Source organism: Coenobita brevimanus, chromosome 15, assembly GCF_032717465.1.
Source record: "Coenobita brevimanus isolate Jiangsu-jjx chromosome 15, ASM3271746v2, whole genome shotgun sequence".
Lineage (NCBI taxonomy): Eukaryota > Metazoa > Arthropoda > Malacostraca > Decapoda > Coenobitidae > Coenobita > Coenobita brevimanus.
Window position 1 is genome coordinate 18,050,966 of NC_136968.1, and position 23,818 is coordinate 18,074,783.

Consider the following 23,818-nt stretch of genomic DNA (forward strand, 5'->3'; position numbering starts at 1 on the left):
AGAGAATCATAAGGACAAGAGAGCAGATGAGAAATAACTACATTACCTTATGAATTTAGCTAAAAGACGGAACACAGTCACACTACTTAATCTTGTGTTTTTATATAAGAGAAACAGCTCACACAATGAAATGTATATCATATATTACTCACTTATCTCTGGTTTAAAATATCAGTACCTACTACCCCTTAATTTGATCTTTAGGTGGTAATAAAATGACTGTGTATAAATATTAGTGCCGTTCAGTGAATGACTCACAGGGAATAAATGATGAAATATGCTTTAACTCCTGTTATATTGATATTAAGCTTATGGACAAGATAGAGGACTCAGAGAATGGAATACCTGCACCCACTAATGGGTTTAGGCCCTAGCATTTGAGTGTGCCCTGTGACTCTGATGTCTCCAGTGGGGGGATGCACCTTGACGTAGGTGGTGTAGCTTGAAGTAAGGTCAGTGGCATCCTTTGGTTGGGTGACCTGTCTGCCTTGCTACAATAGGTGACCATCGGCTTAGTGGACTTGTTGCTCCCCACTAGATCACTGGTGGAGGAGACCTCCTGGTGATGTTGTTTGTCCCTGCCCATCTACCATCTATGGCGGGACTGTTGCCTCTCCACCTGTTTACCTTGCGTGGTGTCCCATAATGCTGGGAAAAGGGGGTCCTGGAGGTTGAGCGATGCTGTACAGTGCAGCCTGCAGCAGCACTATACCTCTTTGGTCCCTTCCTCTGGTTACATGGGCGGCGTGGTCGGCCCTGACCAGATCAATCAGTCACTTGTTGGCTAGGATTAATTGGGCAATGGGAGACCTCGTTGCTCCTTTCGTGATTGGGACATCCTTATGTAGGCCGGATGTTGGTTACCTGCGTATTCTCCTTCATTACCTCTGGAGTCACCAATGGTGTCATCCCTGGTGTATGGCCTCCTCTTGGGCTCCGGGGTGGGAGACTGTGTAATGCAAGAATTTTAGAGCCACCAGTGTAATGGTCAGAATTTAGAGATGATGGAAAATGGGTAGCGTGATCTTATTAGAGAATTTATGGAAAATGAGGTAGCGTGATCTTATTAGAGTAGGCTATATGGGAATGTGGTAGCGTGATCTTATTAGAGGGTTTATGGGAAATGTGGTAGCGTGATCTTATTAGAGTATATGAGAATGTGGTAGCGTGATCTTATTAGAGTAGGCTATAAGGGAGTGTGGTAGCGTGATCTTATTAGAGGGTTTATGGGAAATGTGGTAGCGTGATCTTATTAGAGTATATGAGAATGTGGTAGCGTGATCTTATTAGAGAATTTATGGGAAATGAGGTAGCGTGATCTTATTAGAGTATATGGGAATGTGGTAGCGTGATCTTATTAGAGGGTTTATGGGAAATGTGGTAACGTTCACTTTTGAAGAGAGTGCGTGAGCCGTTCGATATTAAGCACACTTTGCAGGCCGCTCAATCTCGTCCGCACTATACCCTGGAGGATAACAGAACTCGAATTTCAAAATGACTTGACCTAAGATTTACTAAGCACTAAGAACTGAGACAGATTACTCTACAAACTGGGAACGATCAAAGCAGATAAAATATAATCACGGTCTGTAACTCCAGAGTTATGAATTTTACAAGTCTAAATTAATACTCGAAGAATACTGATACACCTAGATATATTGATCCCGGGGTCACAGTTGGACTCACTGGGAAGAAGTAAAGTTTACCACCAAGATATTCCCACAATTTAGCACGTATAACACAAGAATCATGTACAGCGGAATATAATTTTCAAATAGATCAGCAATCAAATGGACAATTATCAAATGGACCAGCCGATAGATTCTTAATTAGACTACATGAACTAAGAGGGAGGGGGGAGTGATTTAGAGTGTGACGGCGGCTAAGCAGTGACTTGAACGCATGATGATCTGTAATATTGAAGAAAAGTGGCGGTCTGGTCATTCAGTACAAGAGGGATCAGGGGAAAATATGACCAAGTTAATTAACGAATGTTTATGACGCGAGGGAGAAAGGGGGGGAGGGGGAGGATGAGAGTTCGACACTAACCTGCAATGTTGAAGAGAAGTGGAGGTCTGGCGGTTGTCGTTCGTTCGAAGATTTCCTGCACATATAGTGCAGGCCGGGCCATACATTAGCCTGGTCAGTGGGGTATGGGCTGATTAAAAAATAGCAAGTGGGGAGGACACGACCTGGGGAATGCCCAGCACACACGTCCTGTCTCCTGACTGGCTTTGTTGTGTGTGTGTGTGCGGTTGTCGCCGGCTCGTGCCTTTTTATACTAAACCAAGACAGTGTCCGGGAATCGGCGAAAACTTCAACTCATTACTTTGTACTATTATCGACTCTCTAGGATCATCAAAGAAGACAAAAGATATGTTTGCATTTAACATACGTAGATATATGACTTACGATGTTTAAATTTTTATATACTAAGCATAAAGGAACTTTAATCATAACCAAGCCAAATCAACTAGGAATCAGATCAGTTTTATTACTCGCCACGGTTTATGGCCTACATGACTGATGACACAACTTTGATAACATGAATTTTGCACTTCACAAACGACTATCTTCAATTTTCTTATTTTAGACAGCTCTCAATCACCTCTGCATAGTACAAAAGGGGAAATCTATTAATTTCAGTAGGTAAATCTCTAGACTAGAATATAAAAGGAAGATATTCGCGATTTTTAATCTCTGCTAAATTTCGCGGTTACACGTCTTTGTTGGCAAGCTGCTGGTTCATTATTCACATTAATACTTGACTTAGTAGTAGTCAATGACAGAATCATGCTCACATTATGAATATCAACTAAGACTAGACTTAAATATAAGATTTAACGGTTTAATGAACTGTACAGACTATATTTATAATAATGCCTAAGATTGCACTTACAATACCAGCTTATACTAACTTATACTAATACTTAAAATTATGGGACTACAACTGAAGGTTTTCTTTGGTTTATATTATGGTCGCGATTATTATTTTTATTTCTGACGATCCTTGTTCCGTCCCTAGACATATTTACGGTCTCCTTCATTTGAGGCACCCGTGCCTTCAGGTAGTGCATCATTTATAGCCACCCTGGAACCCTACCAGCCTGGTTCAGATCGTTTGAGGTGCATGGGTCTGGCAAAGGCAAAATGCCATGAACAGTCAAAGAAATCCCATGGACCTACCCGTGAAGTCCTTTCGGGTGTCCTTGAAAGAGTGGATTTTGTCAAATATTTTTTCATTCGTACTTTGGATGGTCAGCCCATTGTTAATCTTGATATTTTTACTGTTCATCATGAAATTGTGTCGGTCTGTGAAAGGAAGCCAACGATGTCTACTCAGGGGAATGGTACCGAGTAGCCTTCTGGTGAATGTTACATCCCCTGAGGAGGGCTCCCGTGTGAAGCGTTAGGACCCTAGTGCGATGTACTCTTGTGTTCCCCATGTGACATTTAGTCTGTGTCGGGGAGTTGTGCTTTCCTGGAACTTACTCCATTACTCGGAGGAGAAGCTCTCTGATGAATTACAGCTCCACAAATATGTTAAAATGGAAAGGTTTCAGGAGAAAATTTGTAGTGTTCTCATCCCAACTCCGTCCTTATTGCTAACTTTTGACTGTGCAGTTCTTCCTCTATTAAGGATGCCTGGCTTTCCTTTAATGTTATGCCTTATGTCCCAGATCCTAGGTGCTTGGTAAAGTGGCAGCTACTTTTTTCCTGTTGTGGTTGAACCCAATGTCCAGTAGTGGTTTTATCATGCACATGTATGTGTTTATGTCACATTGTTCAGGGTCAAATTTTGGCAATTGTACCTACAGTTTGGCCGCCATTTTGTTAAACTTTCACTTTCGTTCCTCATTGCTCTCTGACTGGATCAAAAACCACCGCTAGCCACCAGTGTTATGCTACATGTTCAGAGCTCAACTCCTTACCCTCTGGGCACAAGCGACTGGTCTGGGGTTCCCTTCAAGACCGGGTCTAGAGCATGCAACTAGAGGAACAGGGCATAAAATCTCAGGTCAACCAACCGTACACGTATATTGCCACAAAGATACACAATACTAAACACAATACAATGTACAGATTAATGCACTCTCTGAGACACAGAGGACCTGGGTTGGGCTACCGGTGACTGGGCTGCTACAGGTGTCATCCAGGTGTGGGAGGGGTCCCGTCAGGCATACCCCCCCGCAGGAGACATGGGACCACCATTACGGGCCAGGTCGTCTGAGGTGGTTGTTGGGCAGTGTAGAGGGAGGCCTTTCCCTGGTAGGGCCTCGGTGGGTAGGGCAGCCCTCAGGGCTGGGACTGAACAGGGTGTGCAGGTGTGCTTCCTTGTGCCTGTTCCTTTGGGGGAGGACTGCTTGTTGGTGGGGCTGGGGAGGTCTCAGCCAGGAGTCCTAGCGATGCCCCTGTGTGGCTGGGGGTTGCTGCTTCGCTCAGGACGAGAGGCTGTCAGGGGCTGCCAGCAGCATCTCTTCCTTGGGGAATCCAACAGTGAGGAGCGACGTAGGGGTGCTGGCTGCAGGGAGCGTATTCAAAGACTCACTATGGGGCTGCTCCGGTCATCTCCAGCTGCAACTTTCCCGGTGGGCTGGCTCTGTGGGGAGAGTGAGAGGGGTGTCCCACTCAGCCTCTGGAGGTGCGAGGTGAGCAAGGGACGTTATCCTTGAGGGCGTCACAGGAGTGGCGGATGAGTGACGGACTGTGGCCACTTCCTCTCCGACTGGCACAGGGGGAGCCGCCGCAGTTCAAGTATCCACTTGACCCTGGGACTGCAGGTGAGAGAAGGATTGTGGCCGTCACTATGGTTCTGCTTCTTGTGGAGGCTGCAGTTGAGGGAAGGACGCTGGCCGTTCCCTCCCCAGCACGGACGGTGGCTGTCGTCACGGTCTTGCAGGGGGTGGTAGACGAGAAGCATACAGTGGCTGCCTTCTCCCTGACACGGACGTTGGCTGTCGTCGCAGTTCTACCTGGGACCATCAGGGAGCAAGTCCCATCCCAATCCTGGTGAGTGCTGGTCTGGCCCGAGAGTAGTGCAACGGGGTGGCGTACTGCCAGCGGGCTCCATTGAGGGGAAGAGGGGCTTCTGATGGTAGGGGACGTATGCCCTTTTGGCTCGGGCCCTTCCTGCGCCTCCCTGTGGGCTCTCCTTGGTGCTGGTCTTCCCAGTGCTGGCATTTCAGAAACCTTTCGGTGGTAGGGCCTCAATCTTTGAGCATTCTGAGGAGTTACTGTGATGTTTGCCATGCATAGGAGGGACGTCAATTTTTTTGGATATGTCAGGACAAAGAGAAGCATCGATATGAACGTCTGCCACAACCACGGAAAGCAGAAACATTAGTTGAAAAAGGTGGGTTACCACTCGCCTCACAAGCAGCAGAGGCGTCGGCAATGTCAGCTTGCAAATCACTGAAGCCTCCAGCCAACGAAGCTGTGGCAGTGGCAGCCAGAGTAAAGGGTTTGCAAACACCATTCCCACATGCATTACTATTTTCAGGGACAACATCCAGCAAATCACCAGTTGGAGAAATGGTCTCTGTAATTGTTCGAGGCAACTTCTGTGACACAAAATGATGCACAGGTGATTCAGAAAGGAAAGAAGCAACAATGGGCTCGGAGAAGCATGTCTTGACTCTCATTTTACCTCAGGAAACGAAACCCTCTCACATGTACAAATGGACAAAATCTCCTTCTCCAGGTAGTACTTTTTAGAAAGTACAGCATCAGCGAAATTTGTATGTGAGTTGTGGGTATTTGTGAGTGCATTTCAGAGGTTGGAGAGTTAGGTGTGGCAAGGCGATTTTAAAAACCAGTGAGTTGCATAAAAGAGAGAAAATGATAGAATATCAGGAGAAGTTGAAAAATGAGTGGAACGCAGTGAAAGATCAGGAAAATGGCAGTGTAGATGAGGAATGGCAGTTGTTTAAAGAGTTCTGTTGTGAGGCATGCGGAAGAGGTGTGTGGCGTAAGACGAGTGAGTGGTGGTGTAAGAAAGGGGCGTGAATGGTGGTGTGAGGAAGAATCTATGACTGTGGCTGAGAAGAGACGTGCATATGAAGTGTGGCTGCAGAGGAAGGATGAGATGTGAGTGGTATGGTGCCAGTTGACCAGGCAAGTGCTTGTGTGGTTCCATTGTATAAAGGTAAGGGTGATAGGTATGAATGTACCAGCTTTATGAGTATAAGTCTGTTGAGTGTTGCAGGTAAGTTGTATGGCAGAGTATCAATTAAGAGGATTTAGGGTACAAGGGGAGTGATTGGTGATGAGGAGTGTGGCTTTAGGAGAGGGAGGGGATGCGTGGATCAGGTATTTGCTGTGAAACAGGTGTGTGAAACGTATTTAGCAAAGGTAAGGATGTGTTTTGGTCATTCATGGATTTAGAGAAAGTGTATGATAGAACTAATAGGAAGGCTTGGTGCACTGTTTTGAGATTGTATGGACTTGATGGTAGGTTGTTAAAAGGAGTGAAAAGTTCTTATGTAAATAGTAAAGCATGTGTAGAGTGGGAAATACTGTGTGTGATTGGTTTCCTGTGAGAACGGGACTACGACAAGGATGTGTGACGTCGCCTTGGTTGTTTAATATTCATTTGCCTGGTGTTGTTAGGGAGATGAATGCGAGAGTGTTAGGCTGTGAGTCTCATGAATGCTGATGGTAGAGAATGGAATCTGAATCAGCTGCTGTTTGCTGATAATACTGCACTAGTGGCTGATTCAGAGGAGAAATTGAGACAGTTGGTAGAGGAGTTTGGATAAGTGAGTGAAAGGAGGAATTGGGAGTAAATGAGAATAAGAGGAAAGTGATGAAGTGTACGAGGTGGGTACAGTAGATGGTAGGAGGTTGAATATTGTTTTGAATGATGAGGTGTCCGTGGAGTATGTGTGGAGTGACATGTATGGATCAAGTGGGAAATGATGAAGTGTAATGGAGAACTGGAGGTATGAGGGAAATCGCTGATCGAGTTGAGCTGAGAATGTTGCGATGATCTGGGGATATGCTAAGAATGGATGAAGAGCGATTGGTGAAAAAATAACTGGCTCCGATGTGAGAGGTGTAAGGCTGAGAGGAAGACCACGAATAGGATGGATGAACAACGTGAAGAGAGCGTTAGATGCGAGAGGGATGTCTGTTGTGCAAGGAAGAGTGGCTGCACGTGATAGGAATGATTGGAGAGAAATTGTGAATGAATAAATGGTAATGCAGCCCTGAAAGGATATTCTCCTACACTGGGGGAGGCAGTGGCTCAATCTGTACAGAAGTGGCCTGCGGTCCTACTGGACTCAGGTTCAAATCCTCGCTGGGGCAGGGAACAGTTTAAGGATTTGAATTTCATGTAAAGCAGACTTTACCGATCTACCAGAAGACCCGCCGACATGTCGTAAAAATACCCCCACTAATACCAATACAACAGTCCTGTATGAGACAGCCCTAGCATGTATTGAATATGGATGGTGGGTGTTAGCTCCGAAGTGTATGATATGTAGGAGGACTACTGGCGCTTGGAAGCAGGCTGTGAAGCCTATGCCCAGAGTTGAGCACACACAAAAAATAATAATAATAAATTTGGTCTGATCGGTGGATCAGGTCAGGTGCGGGTAAGGGGATGGGTCCATTATGATGTGGCAGGTGTAAACCAGTTCTGCTGTCAGGCCTTGCTGCAGATGTTGCTGATTACACTGTGCATGTTACTCATGCCGTGTGGTGCGGTGAGGATCTGTCCCTTCTCCCCTTAGGGCTAAGACACAAATAAATGTGTATGTTTGGATGAGTAAATTTGGAATGTGTCGTCCTGTCTCGGCTACCTCCCTTTCTCTGGGAATAGTCTGGGTGTATATAGTAGATAGATAGACAGCATCAGGACCCCCACAGGGATAGCATTTAAGGGGCCCTGGGCAATCACTGGTATGACTTGGTCTGCCACAGGAGGCACAGACACCAGCAAAGTTAGCCTGTGCACGACAGCAAAATTGGCTAATACGTCCATACCCATCACAATGGAGACATTGCTTTCGGGTCGGCATGTATGGCTTCACAGGACGTGACAGCCAAACCAGTCTCACAGAAGTAGGTAAGGTTAGCTTATCAAATGTCAGGAACAAGGTCAGAGTCGGGGTCAAAATACCATTTATCTTCTTTTGCAGGCCATTACATTCAAATTTTTCCTCTCTGCTACACCCATATTCCATGTTTCAGCCCCATATAATGCAGTCGGTACCACTACACCTTCATACAGCCTTTTTTTTACTTCCATTCTAAGCGAAAAACTTTCAAACACTTTTTTAATTCCTCCAAGGACCTTTCCTACTTCATTCATTCAAAACTTCACATCTGCTGTATATCCATTCTTCTATGCACAGCAACATGTGACCGTGCCTTTACTAACGAACATAATGGCAGCTGTCGACACTTTTCACAAAAATATTTGAAATTTGGATTCGTCACGTTGGTTACCAGTGAAACAATGCCTATGTGCATGTTATGTGAAGACTCAGTAATGATGCCATGAAGCCTGCGAGTATGAAAGACCACCTTGAAGGAGTTCGCTCTCATAAGAACAAAGATCTTGATTATTTTAAGGCACTGAAAGAAAAATTAAATAATCAACCAAATTAAAAGACATTTCTCAAAGCACCTGCCAATGTTGATTATGAAGGAGGACTGAAGGCTTCATACAATATTTCCCTCACCATAGCCAAGAGAAGATTATCGCATACAGTTTGTGAGATCAATATTCCAGCAAGTAAAGAGGTGACTGAATGTGTTATGGAAAAAAAAAAAAAAAAAAACTTTCAACCTGTCCTAAAACGTCTTCTCTTAAGTGCCAACGCAGTAGAACGACAAATTGATGACATGGCCGATGATGTGGAAAAAAACATTGACATCTGAACTTCAACACTCCAAGTTTTGTCTCCAACGTTCGGCTGTTCATTATATCCACATGGCCTATGTGAGGTATTCCAGTTCAAGTCAAAGGTGCATTGTTGACATTTTTTTTTTGTCAAGTATCTTAAAGCTGATGCAAAAGGTGAGACAATTTTTCGGTATATGGAGGAGTATTTGGAAATGTTCAGTATACATATGTGCAATATTACTGTAGTGACTACTGATGGAGCACCAGAAATAGTCGGTCGCTACAGAGGTTTTGCTATTTTACTCAAGAAAATGGTACCTGATGGGTATGTACTGTTCACTGTATATTAAACAAACACCATTTCGTAGCCAAGCAACTCAGTAGTTAACTGCAAGATTCACTGATAGTGTGTAACAGAACAATTAATAAAATCAAAACACATCCACTCAACTCGCAATTGTTTGCAATGCAATGTGAAAAGAAAGATGAAACTATGAACGAATTCCTTTTATACACTAAGTAAGGTGGCTGTGCAGGGGTGATAATTTGCAAAGATTTGTAGGCTTAAACAGCTCAACTGTGTATTTTCTAACAGATGTAAACGCATCACTATGTGAAGAGCTAAAAATGTAAAAGAAGTCTTTGTTCTATTTGGCATAAATGTCTAATTTCCAAACTGCCCTCTTACGGTTTCTATCATTCTATCTGTGGCTTCATCTCTAGTTTCCTTTCTGGTCGTTCTGTAGCCGCTGTTGTAGGCGGCCATCGTTCTTCTCCTAATCTATTAACAGTGGTGTTCCTATCACCAATCTTTTATTCATCAATGACCTTCTAAGCTGTACATCTAACCATATCCATTCATACGTTGATGACTCCACCCTTCACCTTTCCATTCGATTCCCGCAACGTCCATCTCAGCAGTTACTTCTGCAAACAAGGGATGAGGCTATGGCACACGTAATATCTGACTTGGCTCGTATCTCTGACTGGGGTAAAAAATAATCTGGTTGTTTTTAATGCATCAGAGACTCAGTTTTTACATCTATCAACCCGCCAAATTTTTCCACAGGTATACCCACTAATGTTTAATAATATTCAGTTTAATCCTGCATCATCCTTGAACATGCTTGGGGTTTCATTTACTCGGGACTTATCCTGGAAAGATCATATTACATCTCTTGTAAAATCTGCTTCCAAGAGATTAGGTGTGCTAAGCCGATTCCGTTCCTTCTTTACCCCTGCACAATTGTTGACTCTATACAGGGGTTTTATCCGCTCCTGTGTGGAGTACAACTCTCATGTGTGGGGAGGCTCCCCCCATACAGCTCTTCTCAATAGGGTGGAGTCAAAGGCTTTTCATCTCAATAACTCTCCTCCTCTTACTGACTCCCTTCAACCTCTGTCTCTTCGCCGCTCTGTTGCATCTTTATCTCTTTTCTATCGCTACTTCAAAGGTCACTGCTCCTCTGAACTGTCTGCATGCATTCCTCCACCTGTACGACGGGCGTGTAGCACACATCTAGCGGCAAACTCTCATCCCTTTTCCGTCCAACCCTCTAATGCAAGAGTTAACCGTTACTCCCAGTCCTGCATTTATGCAACAGGTCAACTCTGGAACTGTTTCCCTCTGTCCGTATTTCCTGCTTCCTATGATCTCCAGTCTTTCAAACGCAGTGTGTCCATGCATCTCGAAATGATCGGATCTTGAATTTGGCTCTCTCTTGTATTTTGTTTTTCTCTTGGAAGGAACAATAATTGCAGGCTCGCGGCCTTTGGTTCCTTTTTCTTTACATAAAAAAAAAAAAAAAAAGACAGGGCATAGAAAGGGAAGGAGGACTGAGTTATCTCCGTACCTTGTTGATTGGGTCTATGAATGTTCGTGGCTGTAGAACGATTGAGGCTAAAAGGGAGGAGATTGGGAGAATGTAAAGAGAAAGTTGGATATATTAGCTTTGACTGAAACAAAAGTGAAAGGAAAAGATGACTCTAAGTTTGGATGTGTGACTGGAAGGATATCAGGTGTTGATGGAGGAGGAGCGAGAGAAGGAGTGGCCTTGTTAGGGAGCCCGGAAGTGCAGCAGTGTGTGATTGAATGGAAGGAGGTGTCACCGAGACTGATGTGGGTGAAAGCGAAATTTGGATGTGAATTGTGGGTATTTGTGAGTGCATATGGGCCTGGTAGTGAAAGGGATGAACAAGAGAGGGAGTTTCTATGTAATGATGTTGATGAGTGTCTGCAGAGTTTGGGAACATATGTGAATAAGGTAATGATGGGAGATCAGAATGCTAGAGTATTAAATGTAGCAGTTGAAGGTGTAGTTGGTATGCATGGCGTGTCTGGAAGAAATGATAATGGGGAAAGAAGGATAGGGATCTGAGCTGAGGCAGAGATGGTAACTGGAAATACATTGCTTGAGAAGAAAAATATTTATAAGTGTAGATGGGTGAGACAGGAGGGTGAGGGGTTGTTGACAGACCATAGATGGACTATGTGGTTGTGACCAGGAATGTAAGAGGAAGATTGTTGGATGTGAAAGTTTTGAGAGGGGAGGAAGGATGTATGTCTAATCACTACCTATTGGAGGGAAAGTTGAGAGTAGGTATGAGGTGGGTGAGAGCTAGGAGAGATAGGTGTGGCAGGGAGGTTTTGAAAGTCAGTGAGTTGGATAAAAGAAAGAAAATTATAGAGTATCATGATAAATCAAACGATGATTGGAACGCGGTGAAAGATCAGGAAAATGGCGGCTTGGAGGAGGAATGACATTTGTTTAAGAGTGCTGTGGTGGGCCATGCGGAAGAAGTGTGTGGTGTGAGACGAGTGGGTGGTGGTGTAGGAAGAGAAAGTGAATGTGGTGTGAGGAAGTAAGTATGGCTATAGTCTGAGTGCGAATGAAATGTGGCTGCAGAGGAAGGATGAGGTGTCATATGCGAGGTATAAGGAAACGAGGAGGCTTTGCGTAATGCTGAAGTGGCAGCGGATGAGAGGTGGGTAGGCAGTTGACTGAGAATTTTCAACAAAATAGGAATATGTTTTGAAAGGAGGTGAAGAGGATGCAAAAGCGAGAGTCTGGGAAGGAAGAACGATTAAAAGCAGAGAATGGAAGGATGTTAATTGAGATGGATGCAGTAAGGAAGATATGGGCGGAGTATATTGAAAGAATGTTAAATAAAGCAGGAAGGGGAGGCTGAGATTGTGGCAGATGGAAGGGTGCAACGAATAAGTGTGTTGGGAGAGTTGAATGATTCTTTGATCACGAAAGAGGAAGTGTAGGAGGCAGTAAAGGAGATGAAAACAGGGCAAGCTGCAGGTATGGATGGGTGTGCTGTGGAATGTCTAAAAGGTGATGGAGCGACTATTGTTGAGTGATTAGTAAGATTATAAGCAGAGGATGGAAATATGTTAATTGAGATGGATGCAGTAAGGAAGAGATGGGTGGAGTATTTTGAAAGGTTGTTAAATGTAGAGGAGGAAAGGGAGGCTGAGATTGTGGCAGATGGAAGGGTGCAAGGAATAAATGCGTTGGGAGAGTTGAATGATTCTTTGATCACGATGAAGGAAGTGTAGGAGGCAGTAAAGGAGATGAAAACAAGGTAAGCTGCAGGTACGGATGGGTGTGCTGTGAAATGTCTGAAAAGTGGTGGAGCGACTACTGTTGAATGGTTAGTAAGATTGCTGAATGTGTGTTTTATGAGTGGTATGGAGCCTACTGACTGGGAAAGTGAGTGTGTGGTTCCGTTGTATAAAGGCAGGGGTGATAAGTATGAATATATTAGTTTTAGGGATTTAAGTCTGAGTGTTGTATGTAAAGTGCGTGGTAGAGTGTTGATTAAAAGAGTTAGAGAGGGTACAGAGGGAGTGATTGGTGATGAGCAATGTGGCTTTAGGAGAGGAAGGGGATGCGTGGATCAGGTGTTTGCTTTGAGACAAGTGTGTGAAAAGTATTTAGCGAAAGGTAAGGATGTGTTTTGGGCGTTCATGGATTTAGAGAAAGGGAATGATATAGTTGATTAGGAATCTTTGTGCCTGTTTTAAGATTGTATTGATTTGATGGAAGGTTGTTAAAAGGAATGAACAAGTTTTTATGTAAACAGGAGAGTATGTGTAAGAGTGGGAAACACTGTGATTGATTGGTTTCCTGTGAAAGTGGGGTGGTGGCAGCGATGCCTGTGTCGCCTTGATTGTTTATTATTCATATGGATGGTGCTGCAAAGCAGGTAAATGCAAGAGTGTTAGGTGAAGATTTGTGTCTGGTGAATGCTGATAATAGAGAGTGGAATCTGAATCAGTTGCTATATGCTGATTATACTGCACTGGTGGGTGATTGGGAGGAGAGATGGAGAGAGTTGTTGGAGGAGTTTGGAAGGGTGTGTGAAAGGAGGAAATTGAAAGTAAATGAAAATAAGAGTAAAGTGATGAAGTGTACAAGGTTGGTGGATGGTAGGAGGATGAATGTAGTTTTGAATGATGAGTTGCTTGAGAAGGTTGTGTTTTAAGTGATTAGGGTCAAATGTTGCTGTGGATGGAAGAATAGATGTAAAAGTTAAGTTTAGAATGAATGAAGTAGGAAAGGTGCTGGGAGGAATGAAAAAAGTGTTTAGATGTCGTTAGCTTAGAATGGATGTAAAGAGGCTGTATGAGGGTGTGGTGGTACTGACTGCATTGTATGGGGCTGAAACATGGAATATAGGTGTAGCAGAAGGAAGTCTATGAATGTAATGGGGATGAGGTGTCTGAGAAGTATGTATGAAGTGACGCATATGGATCGAGTGAGAAATGATTACGTGGGATGGAGAAGTGGAGTTATGCGGGAGATAGCTGATGGAGTTAAGCAGAGAGTTGTCATGGTTTGGACGTTTGGAGAGAAAGGATGAATAGCGACTGATGAAAAGATAACTGGATCTGATGTGAGACGTGGAAGGCTCGGAATAAGACCACGAATAGGATAGATGGACAGTGTGAAGAGTGGGTTAGATGCAAGAGAGATGTCTGTAGAACAAGGAAGAGTGGCTGTGCATGTTAGGGATGACTGGAGAGAAATTGTGAATGCATAAATGATGATGAGGCCCTGAGGAAATATTCTCCCGCTTTTGGTCTGATCACGTAAGGAGTTGAATCCATTATGATGTGGCAGAGGCAAGCCAGTTCTGCTGTCGGATCCTGCTGCAGATGTCGTTGGTTGTACTGCATAGTTGACCGTCGTACAGTGTGGTGGAGTGAGCATCTGTCCCTTCTCCCCTTTGGGCTAAGATACGAGTAAATGTCTGTGTGTGTGAATGAGTAAATTGGAAGTGTATTGTACTGTTTTGGCCACCCTCTTTTCTTTGTGGGAAGCAGCTTAGGTTTATAAATAGATATTTAAAATTTTAATGATAATCTCGTAAAAAAGGTATGTTCATTCTTTAATTTTTTGTACTTAAAAAACACATTTTTTTTTTTATGATGCCATGTATTATTATTATTATTATTATTATTATTATTATTCAATTACTACTGAGGAAGGAAAAACAAATGAATAAAAAAATAATCCATACACCAGATTACTGGCATCCTCCATTCATAAAATATCTGTAACAGTTGAACCCAAACAGTTGTAGGTTGAAGTTTGGGGGGAAACAACTCCGGGGAAGCGAGCTTCAGAGAGATGGAGTTCATAGAACAAAAGAACTCTGATAGGCAGAAGTTCTGCAACATAGCCGTGTGACACTCCAGTCACGAGCGCCACCAGACCCCCGCACAGCACGAGTGAAGGCATGGAGAGATGGCACAATGGACACAACCTCGTCCGAGCACCTGCCGTAAGAGTATCTGCTAAACAATGCAAGGGAGGCAACACTCCCTCTTACCTGCAAGGGAAGTAGCTTATTTATAATAGCAGACCTGCCAATAATTCCAACAGCTTTGCTCTGAACTTTTTTCAGTTGCTCCAGTGTAACCTCTCCACATCCACCCCACAAAGGGGAGCAACATTCAAGTTGAGCATGGACATGACTTTCATAAACTACAGCCAACTGCTCATCAGTGAAGATGTCACAGACTCTGTAAAACAGTCCAAGTCTCCCAGAGGTGGCTTCAGCAAGAGATCTGACATGAGAGGTCCAGCTGAGGGCACTGCCAAGTGAAACACCGAGAACCCCAACACCTTTGGAGACGGGAACACTAGTAGCATTGAAGGCAATATACAAATCTGGCAACATCTGTCTATTAGTAAACTGTATATATTTGGCTTCACCAGCATTAAACGAGACAAGGTTATTTTGTCCCCATTCATTGATCCTAGACAAGCTTCACTGAGCTGAGAGTTTGAGATATTAAATTCTGAAAATCGATGTTCAAGTGTGAATGAATTGTGAAGTGTTGAGTCATCTGCATAATGAATGGATCGGGTTGTGGGTGACAGATAAGAGATCATTAATATGAACCAGGAACAGGGTTGGGGCCAGAACTGATCCTTGTGGCACAGCAGCATTGACTGAGTGGAAACTGGAGTTACATCATCTACTTTTACTCTTATTTTTTCTTCACTGAGATATGAGGAAAGCAGAGGAACAAAAAACACCAGTCCATAGCAAGGGAGCCCAGACAGCAGGGAACAGTGCCACACTCTGTTGAAAACTCCAGAAATATCAAGGCCCACTGCATGAATCCCCCCATGTTGGCCAACCGACTGATGGATGGTATGAGGCAGAAGATTGAGCACATAAATGGTGGATCTTTCGTGGCAAAAACCACATTGTCTATCACCAATTAATTTCTTGGATTCAAGGTGTTTAGCTACGTGCTTATTAATTACAAATTCAAATACGTTACCAAGAGAAGAAGTGATAGCTACTGGTCTGTAATCAGAGAGGTCAGAGAAACCTCCCTCCTTTGGAATTGGGTGGATATTATCTTCCTTCCATGTATCAGGAAGTAAAGTAATACGCATGCATACTGTGAATAACTTAGCCAGAACAAATGCATGTTCTGGGGAACACCTCTTCAAAACAACTGGGTTGGTAAACTGCCTAGGATGAACTCCACGTATCTAGTCTGTATTTTAAGTGGAACAATTTCGGGAGAGTCAATTTCCAGCACTGGGACACTCCGGTTGACTTCCTCCTCGGTAGAACTTCTGGCAAATGCACTGGCAAAGATATTCGCCCGCTATACGCGTGTCATTTGCAATGTTGCCATCCAAAGATTTTAGTAAGGGAATAGATGATGACTTGTCAAAGTTATTACTGAAAGAACTGAAAGTTGACCAGAACATTCTATTGTCACTAGGGTTCTCAAGTAGTTCCGATGTTTGATTTTGATGATGATGGTGATGATGATGATAATGATGGTGATGATGATGATGATGATGATGATGATTATTATTGTTGTTGTTGTTATTATCATCATTCGTAATATTATTAGTTAATTAAAGTACTGTTTAAATTACTTTCATGTAATAAATGCTTGGGGTCGATGAACAGTCTGAAACTGGAGGAAGGGGTAGATGAGCTGAAGAGTTTGGGGAACCCTGACCTAGGGAATTATTAATGAGGGCTACCGCCTGCTACACACATTGAGAGCTGTTTCTAAAGACTTCGTTTCTGTTTCACAGAATGTATGGTGCTTACAGGCTACGGGGAACTGTTTGATGAGAGTGTATTTTATACAGAAACCACTAAAGGTTTTTAAAATATTTTTAGGAGATAAAAATATAATTATGGACTTCAATAACTCTGACAGTTTTTACTTTTCATTGGTTGTAGTGTCATTTTAAAGAACACCGTTTGGCCTTTTTTTCACATCTACATTCGAAAATTATTTTTGTTTTACAAAGTATGAAAGATAACTAGAAATCCAAAGAAGTCTACATTTTAATTCATAACTCATAAACATTTTTAAAAAGAACGCTGACATTGGCTGAAAAGTAAGAAATGTATTAGCAATGGCATACAAGTAAGCAATCAAATAAAAAAGTTTTTGAGAAAGTGGGCAACAAAGTTTGACTGTAATTTTCCTCTAAAATAATTAATTTCTGAGAAATTTTATAAGATTTAATAATGTGGGGAACTGACTGAAAAGCGATCAAACTGATTTTCTCTGGGCAAGTGTATGACCAGGGTTTGCCACAGCTTTTTAACTTAGCCGTCGGATTGACTGTCAGATACAGTATGTGACTGTGAAGCTCCGTGCGGAATGTTTTTAAACCCATCAAGTGAAGCCAGGATTCTGGGGTCCTGAATGGCAAATGAATGGGATTGTGGCTCATTCAGTTGGGCAAACATTGATTAGTAGCTCATTCTGTCAAAATATTTTAGCTTTCTGGACTGCCTCACCAAACTTTGGGTTGGAAAAGGAGGCGTTGATGATGGTGATGATAAAGAATGTAACTTACAAAACCCCATATAGGCCTACAAAGGAGAATGAAATCCCTGCTTAATAAAATTGAAAGTCATGCTGAACTAGGGTGAAAACGTATCTGTAAGCTCTTCTTTCCAACACAATAACGATGTTTGTTTTTGCCTGCTTGAGCCAAACATACCATAGTGACATGATTCACGATTTCGTGCAGGTACAGTAGCCTAATTGGAAAGTGAATGAGAGTTAATCGAAATATACTTTTCTGACAACATTTTCTGAAAAATACGTCTTCAGATACCCGCATAGGCCATTAAACTGCAAACAAGTAAATAAAATCATAAAATGAAGAATCCTGATGTGTCCATACATGTTTCTGATTATCACTGATATTCATAAAACTGATCTTTGAATATGAGACGGTCCCCTTTAACCAAACAAGGGCTCAATCCAGACTTCTTCAACTAAACCTATAACACTACTCAGCACACCATCCAAGATAAATAAATGCCTCATTCTTAAGAAAGTTACACCTCATATCCCACTTGCTACTTCACAACACGGGTTCAGAATTCTACGCCCCATAAACACCACAATAACAAATCACACACAACACACATCTCACGGCATCAACTCTACAAGATACGACACATTGGTGAAACATTTGTTATACAGTGACGTAAATTAATTGGCAAATCTACAATACAGATGTGGAGAACAACACTCAATGCTGGCTTGCCAGCTACTCTCTGGTGAGCAAGCACATGTTACACTCCAGGGCAGGTCGTCACGAACATATAAAACTTTCCTAACGGAATACCAAAGGGCTCTTCTCTTTCATCTACATTCTTCAACCTTATTATAAATTATATACCTTCACCCTCGCGTCTCACAAATACTGACTCAAAAGCAGGTGATATTACCGTAACATACACACACCATGTTCCAGACACAACTTGTACATTGCAGCAAGACAACAACAGCATTCTTAAGGCATCAGTCGAGGACAACTGGCTGATACCCACTCCAGCCAAATCCATCACTACACTCATTATCGGCAGCGATCATGAACACATGTAAATCCCTAACATCAAACTTAACAATGCATATGTCACAATAACCCATTCGGTGAGATCCTTTGTATATCATATGACACTGGACTCACCCTGAACCCTGAAGGACCACACGCATGACAGCAAGAGGTGGTGCACCTGAGACTCAAAGCATTCAGGGCACGTGATGTCCTACTTATCCCAGCATGGGTTCCCATATTCTCCAACCGTTCGTGTAACACCTCAAAGGTCATACAGAACGACACTACGCATCATCACTGGTTGGACCAAAATCTCATCTACGGCTCACTAATAACTTGAAACTTAGGTCCATCCTGTTAGAGAATATTCTGATACAAGAGGTACACAATTCTATGTGGCAGCCTATATCATCTCACAATAAAACCAGGTATTGTAAAATTGGTCAAGTTTCCAACTATAACAAGTAAAGCTGCCAGTTCTCAACTTGCATGAGGTTTGAGCTCAGTTGAATCGATCCAGAGATTAGAATGTATCATAGCAGAAGGGGAGTGGGATGTAAGGGGATAACAGAAGTTGACGATTGGAAGAGTGCAGGCCCCGAAGGAGTGCTTGGGTATACAAGGAAAGCAAACATTTTTTTTCTTTTAAAGATTTAACCTACAATATTTGATGAAAGAGTATTATTACCTTGGATTTTATCAAGCAGTAGAGTAGCACTGCAACCCTGTGATACATGTGTAAAATATTCTGTGCATATTTGGGGGTAATGAACGATGGAGAACTTACGCGACTATAATCACACCACCATGCATACCATTTTTACATACGCATTCTCATTCCTTGACTGCGCTGTTTTCCTCATACTTTTTCTTAAAATACCATGGTACTTTCGTTCTTTCTCTTTCAACAGGGCGACCTTCATATGTAAAAGCATTTACTATCGTCTCTCACTTCAAGCAAAACAAGGGTGCAGATTGCAACCAACAGATTTGTAGAGTTACTAAATTGATAAAAAGGAAAACATTGAGAGGGTATGCACACACACACACACACACACACACACACACACACACACACACACACACACACACACACACACACACACACACACACACACACACACACACACACACACACACACACACACACACACACACACTCCATCACTCTTGGACGTTCGCTCACTAGCTAATGACATCACTGTGGCAGATGGAGACACCTACCATCCACTCACTTAATGTAATCCCACTGAGGGGCGTCACGATGATTTGGTGGCGGGACTTGAAGCGTGGCTGGCAGTGCCACCTACTCTGAAGGCCTGCCTACCTTAGTTGGGTTTGACATATGTCGGCCTCGTGGGCCAAGCAATACCCCTACATTACTTGTAGACGAGGCCTGCCGGTGATGTTGCTCGTCCCTACCTATCTTCCATCTTGGGCATTTTTTTTTCCTCCCTGTGAGTTTGCCGTGCGTGGCGTCCCGTAATCCTTGGAAACGGAGTCCTGGAGGTTGAGCGATGCTGCGCAATGCACCTTGCAGCTAGCAACACATCTTTTTGGTCGCCTTTTCTGGCTAGACAGGGAGGCCTGGTTGGGCACGACCAGGTCAACCGGCTGGCCACTTGCTGGCTACGGGAGAGAGGGGCCCAGTGGGTTCTACTGTCCTGATGCCACTCTTGTCTGGGTCTCCTGGTAGTTACCTGCGTCTACTCCCTCGCTACCTCTGGGATCACCAGCAGTGTTTTCCCTGATATATGACCTCCTCTTGGGCTCAATGGTGGGTGGGTGGGAAGGTGAGGGAATGAAGTCCTGCTTTGATGTAGATGGCCTTAATAAATAATAATTCTGTTGTTGACCCTGCATGTGCCACTGACTCTGAATTGCTTATTACAACCTTCGAGCCTTACTAGGCCCTTGGGGACAGTCCTGCTTTGCCGCAGCGGCCATATGAGATTGTGAGGTGTTTCCATTGGCCTAGTGTGGCCTTGGGGTCAGTCCTGGATGAAACAGCACCTGAGTCATAAGCAAAATATCTGGTACTTAAATCCTCTTTGGGTGGGTCATTATTAAACAGTGACATTTTTGACTTGCATCATGCCTTTGTTTCTGTTTGTGGTCAGGAACTTAAAATTTCTTCCCAGGGGTATAGAAGTATCTTTACTGAGGTGTCCTGCCAAAGGGAGAGCTCCTGCGTACAGGCTCTGACCTCTGTTTCTGATGTGGATGCATACTGCATTCCTCATACAACATTTAACCGGTGTATGGGCGCCATTTTTATCTGTGACCTCCTCTGATACTCAGAGGTACCATTGCTGGAGGAACTTTGATTTTATGGAGTAGTGACTGTTGAGCACCTGCAGAAAAAACAGATGGTATTCTGACCCCAATGACCTTGTCCCTGACATTTGACAAGTTAATCTTGCTTGGTTCTATGACATTTTCTCGGCTGACAATTCCTGTGAAGCCATATGTGCCAACCCCAAAGTGGTGTTTCCACTGTCAAGTGTATGGTCATGTTACCCTCTTTTGCCACCGTGCACAGGCTGGCCTTCCTGGTGTCAGTCTCCTATTGTGGACCAAACCATGCTGGCGAGTATTAAGGGCCCCTTAAATGTTATCACTGTGAGGGTCCTTATGCTGTATCTTCTCTGTGCTCTCCTCACTACTGCCTGGGAAAGGGATTCTGTTCATTCATACACATGAGAAGGATTCGTTTCATGAAGCATAGACGAAAGTCCAGACTCTGTTCTTCTAGTCCAGGGTTCCTTATGCTTCTGTCCTTTCTGGTGCTCATGTATGCCGTCCTGTGTTTCGGAAGCTTCCTCATTCTATTCCATTGCTCACTGTTCCATCTGCTGATTTGTAGGATGCTGTTCCCAGAGTTAGTACTGCTTGTGCAGCTGGTGTACACCCACCTTCTTCTCCGACTGTTTTTCCCCCAACCTTGATGGCTGAGGGTTTCATGGTGGTGGTGCATGTCCATATTGATGAGTCTCTTGATCCTGCCTTGTCCAGCCTTCCCAAAGTTCTGTATGTACCTGGCTACTGTCGCTGTGGTTCTTCAGAGCCCTTTGAGTATGAAGACCATCTACCTAAAGTCTCTGTTGGGGAACATTTTGTGAACCTGTTTGCTGTTCCCTTTGACATGGAATCACTGGAGTCTAGTACGGTGCAAACTGAAGCTGGTATTTCAGCAGTGGTCTGGCTTCCACTTGTGTCAAACAGATCGCTGTTGCTTCAATTCTGTCGAATAGGATATCATCACAGGTTCTGTTCATGTGGACTTTACTTCTACTTCTGAGGCTTCTGGTGTTGGTGCTGGCTTCCCTCTTTCACCTAGAGCGACCTGCAAGCAGCTTTTTCAACAAATTATTTCTTCTTCTTCCTTCGCACATTTGCCTTTGGTTGGTCAGCACTAAGTGTGAGTTCATGGTGCTGGCCAGTCTCTTTCTAAGAGCCTTCATATGCATCAATCCACACCAGCTTGCTAGTCACGTGTACAGTCCGGCACCTTATCTAGATCCTTCTCCCACCAAGGCATTAATATATTCAACTATTCCTGGTTCAGTAAATGTTGCTCTGCAGTGGAAATTTAGAAATATTAGAGCCAAGTGGGACAAACTTCAGTTGCTTTTGTCTTAGTTTCACCCTTTCTGTGTTGGCCTTCTGGAAACTATGGTTGGAAACATGCCACTTACTGCTACTAGAGGATATACAGTAGAGCTTTTTACTCACCACCACTTGTGGACTGTGGCTCTCAAGGTGGCTGTGATATTCTGTGCTGCACAAGTATTCCATTCACTTCTTTTTCTGTCCGGACATCCCTACAGGTTGTGGCTGTTCAGTTGCACCTGGAGAGGACATATGTTTCTCATCCTTTACTTATCTCCCTCTTTACCTGTTTCACGTGATACTCTATGTATTTCACGTGGTAATTTCTTGACATCTATGAAGATTTAGACTGGCAACACGACGGATTTTCATGTGATAAAGGTACTCTGTCCTGAATCTTACGCTGGTCTCCCCTGATTGTTCTTTGGACTTTTATTGTAAGACTTTGCCGAATTGCACGGTAGTGATAATTACACTACTGTGATAAAGACATGAAATTCTTTGGCAGCACAGCTTGTCCCTTACCTGTGTTTAAGTAAGGCTGACTGGGAAGTGTTTGCATAACACCGTAGTTTTGACTGTAGAGTTTCTTGTTTTCAGAGTGCTGATAATGTAGAACAGTATCTAACATCTACTGCGTATCTGGCTGGTCTTTTCCCTATTCTTCAAACATCTGGAAAGTTTTGCAGGAGATATGTGCCCTGGTGGAATGAGGAGTGTGCTTTGGCTGCGGGAGTCTACAAAGCTGCTAGTAGGAGGTACAGAAGGAATACAGATATTGTCTTTTTAAATATTCAGTAAAAGAAAGCTCATGTCAGTTATTGACAGATGCAGATGAGTTATGAAAATCTCACATTGCACCTCGTGCAGAACAAATTTCTTGTCTGTCACCTCGTCCACTCCTTTACCACTGGTCTGCAAGAAGGTGAAAAAAATAATGGGCAGGTGTTCACTTTCTCCCCCGGTACTTCAAATCCAATGGACTTCTGTATCCAAGTCCTCTTAGGTAGCTATAGCCCTGACAGAGCACTTTTATAATGTTTCTAAATCAGATCTCGCCAAGCCATTTAGCTGTTTTCGCCATCAACAGGGCAGATTAGGTATTTCCTTTAGATCTAGTGGAGGAGAACCACATAATTCTTTTTTTTACTCTCCATGAACTGCTTGCTGCTCCCCTGAGGGAAGGTCACCTTGACGTTGTGGCGGGGCTTGAAGCGTGGCCGACAGTGCCACCTACTCTGGCTACGTGCCCACCTTTATAGGGTTCGGCATTTGTAAGCCTCGTGGACCAAGTACCCCCTACAACTCTTGCAGAGGAGGCCTGTTGGTGATGTTTTTTCACCTTCTTGCAGACCAGTGGTAAAGGAGTGGACGAGGTGACAGACAAGGAATTTGTTCTGCACGAGGTGCAATGTGAGATTTTCATAACTCATCTGCATCTGTCAATAACTGACATGAGCTTTCTTTTACTGAATATTTAAAAAGACAATATCTGTATTCCTTCTGTATCTCCCACTAGCAGCTTTGTAGACTCCCCCAGCCAAAGCACACTCCTCATTCCACCAGGGCACATATCTCCTGCAAAACTTTCCAGATGTTTGAAGAATAGGGGAAAGACCAGCCAGATACGCAGTAGATGTTAGATACTGTTCTACATTATCAGCACTCTGAAAACAAGAAACTCTACAGTCAAAACTACGGTGTAATGCAAACACTTCCCAGTCAGCCTTACTTAAACACAGGTAAGGGACAAGCTGTGCTGCCAAAGAATTTCATGTCTTTATCACAATAGTGTAATTATCACTACCGTGCAATTCGGCAAAGTCTTACAATAAAAGTCCAAAGAACAATCAGGGGAGACCAGCGTAAGATTCAGGACAGAGTACCTTTATCACATGAAAATCCGTCGTGTTGCCAGTCTAAATCTTCATAGATGTCAAGAAATTACCACGTGAAATACATAGAGTATCAACCCACAAAGTATGAC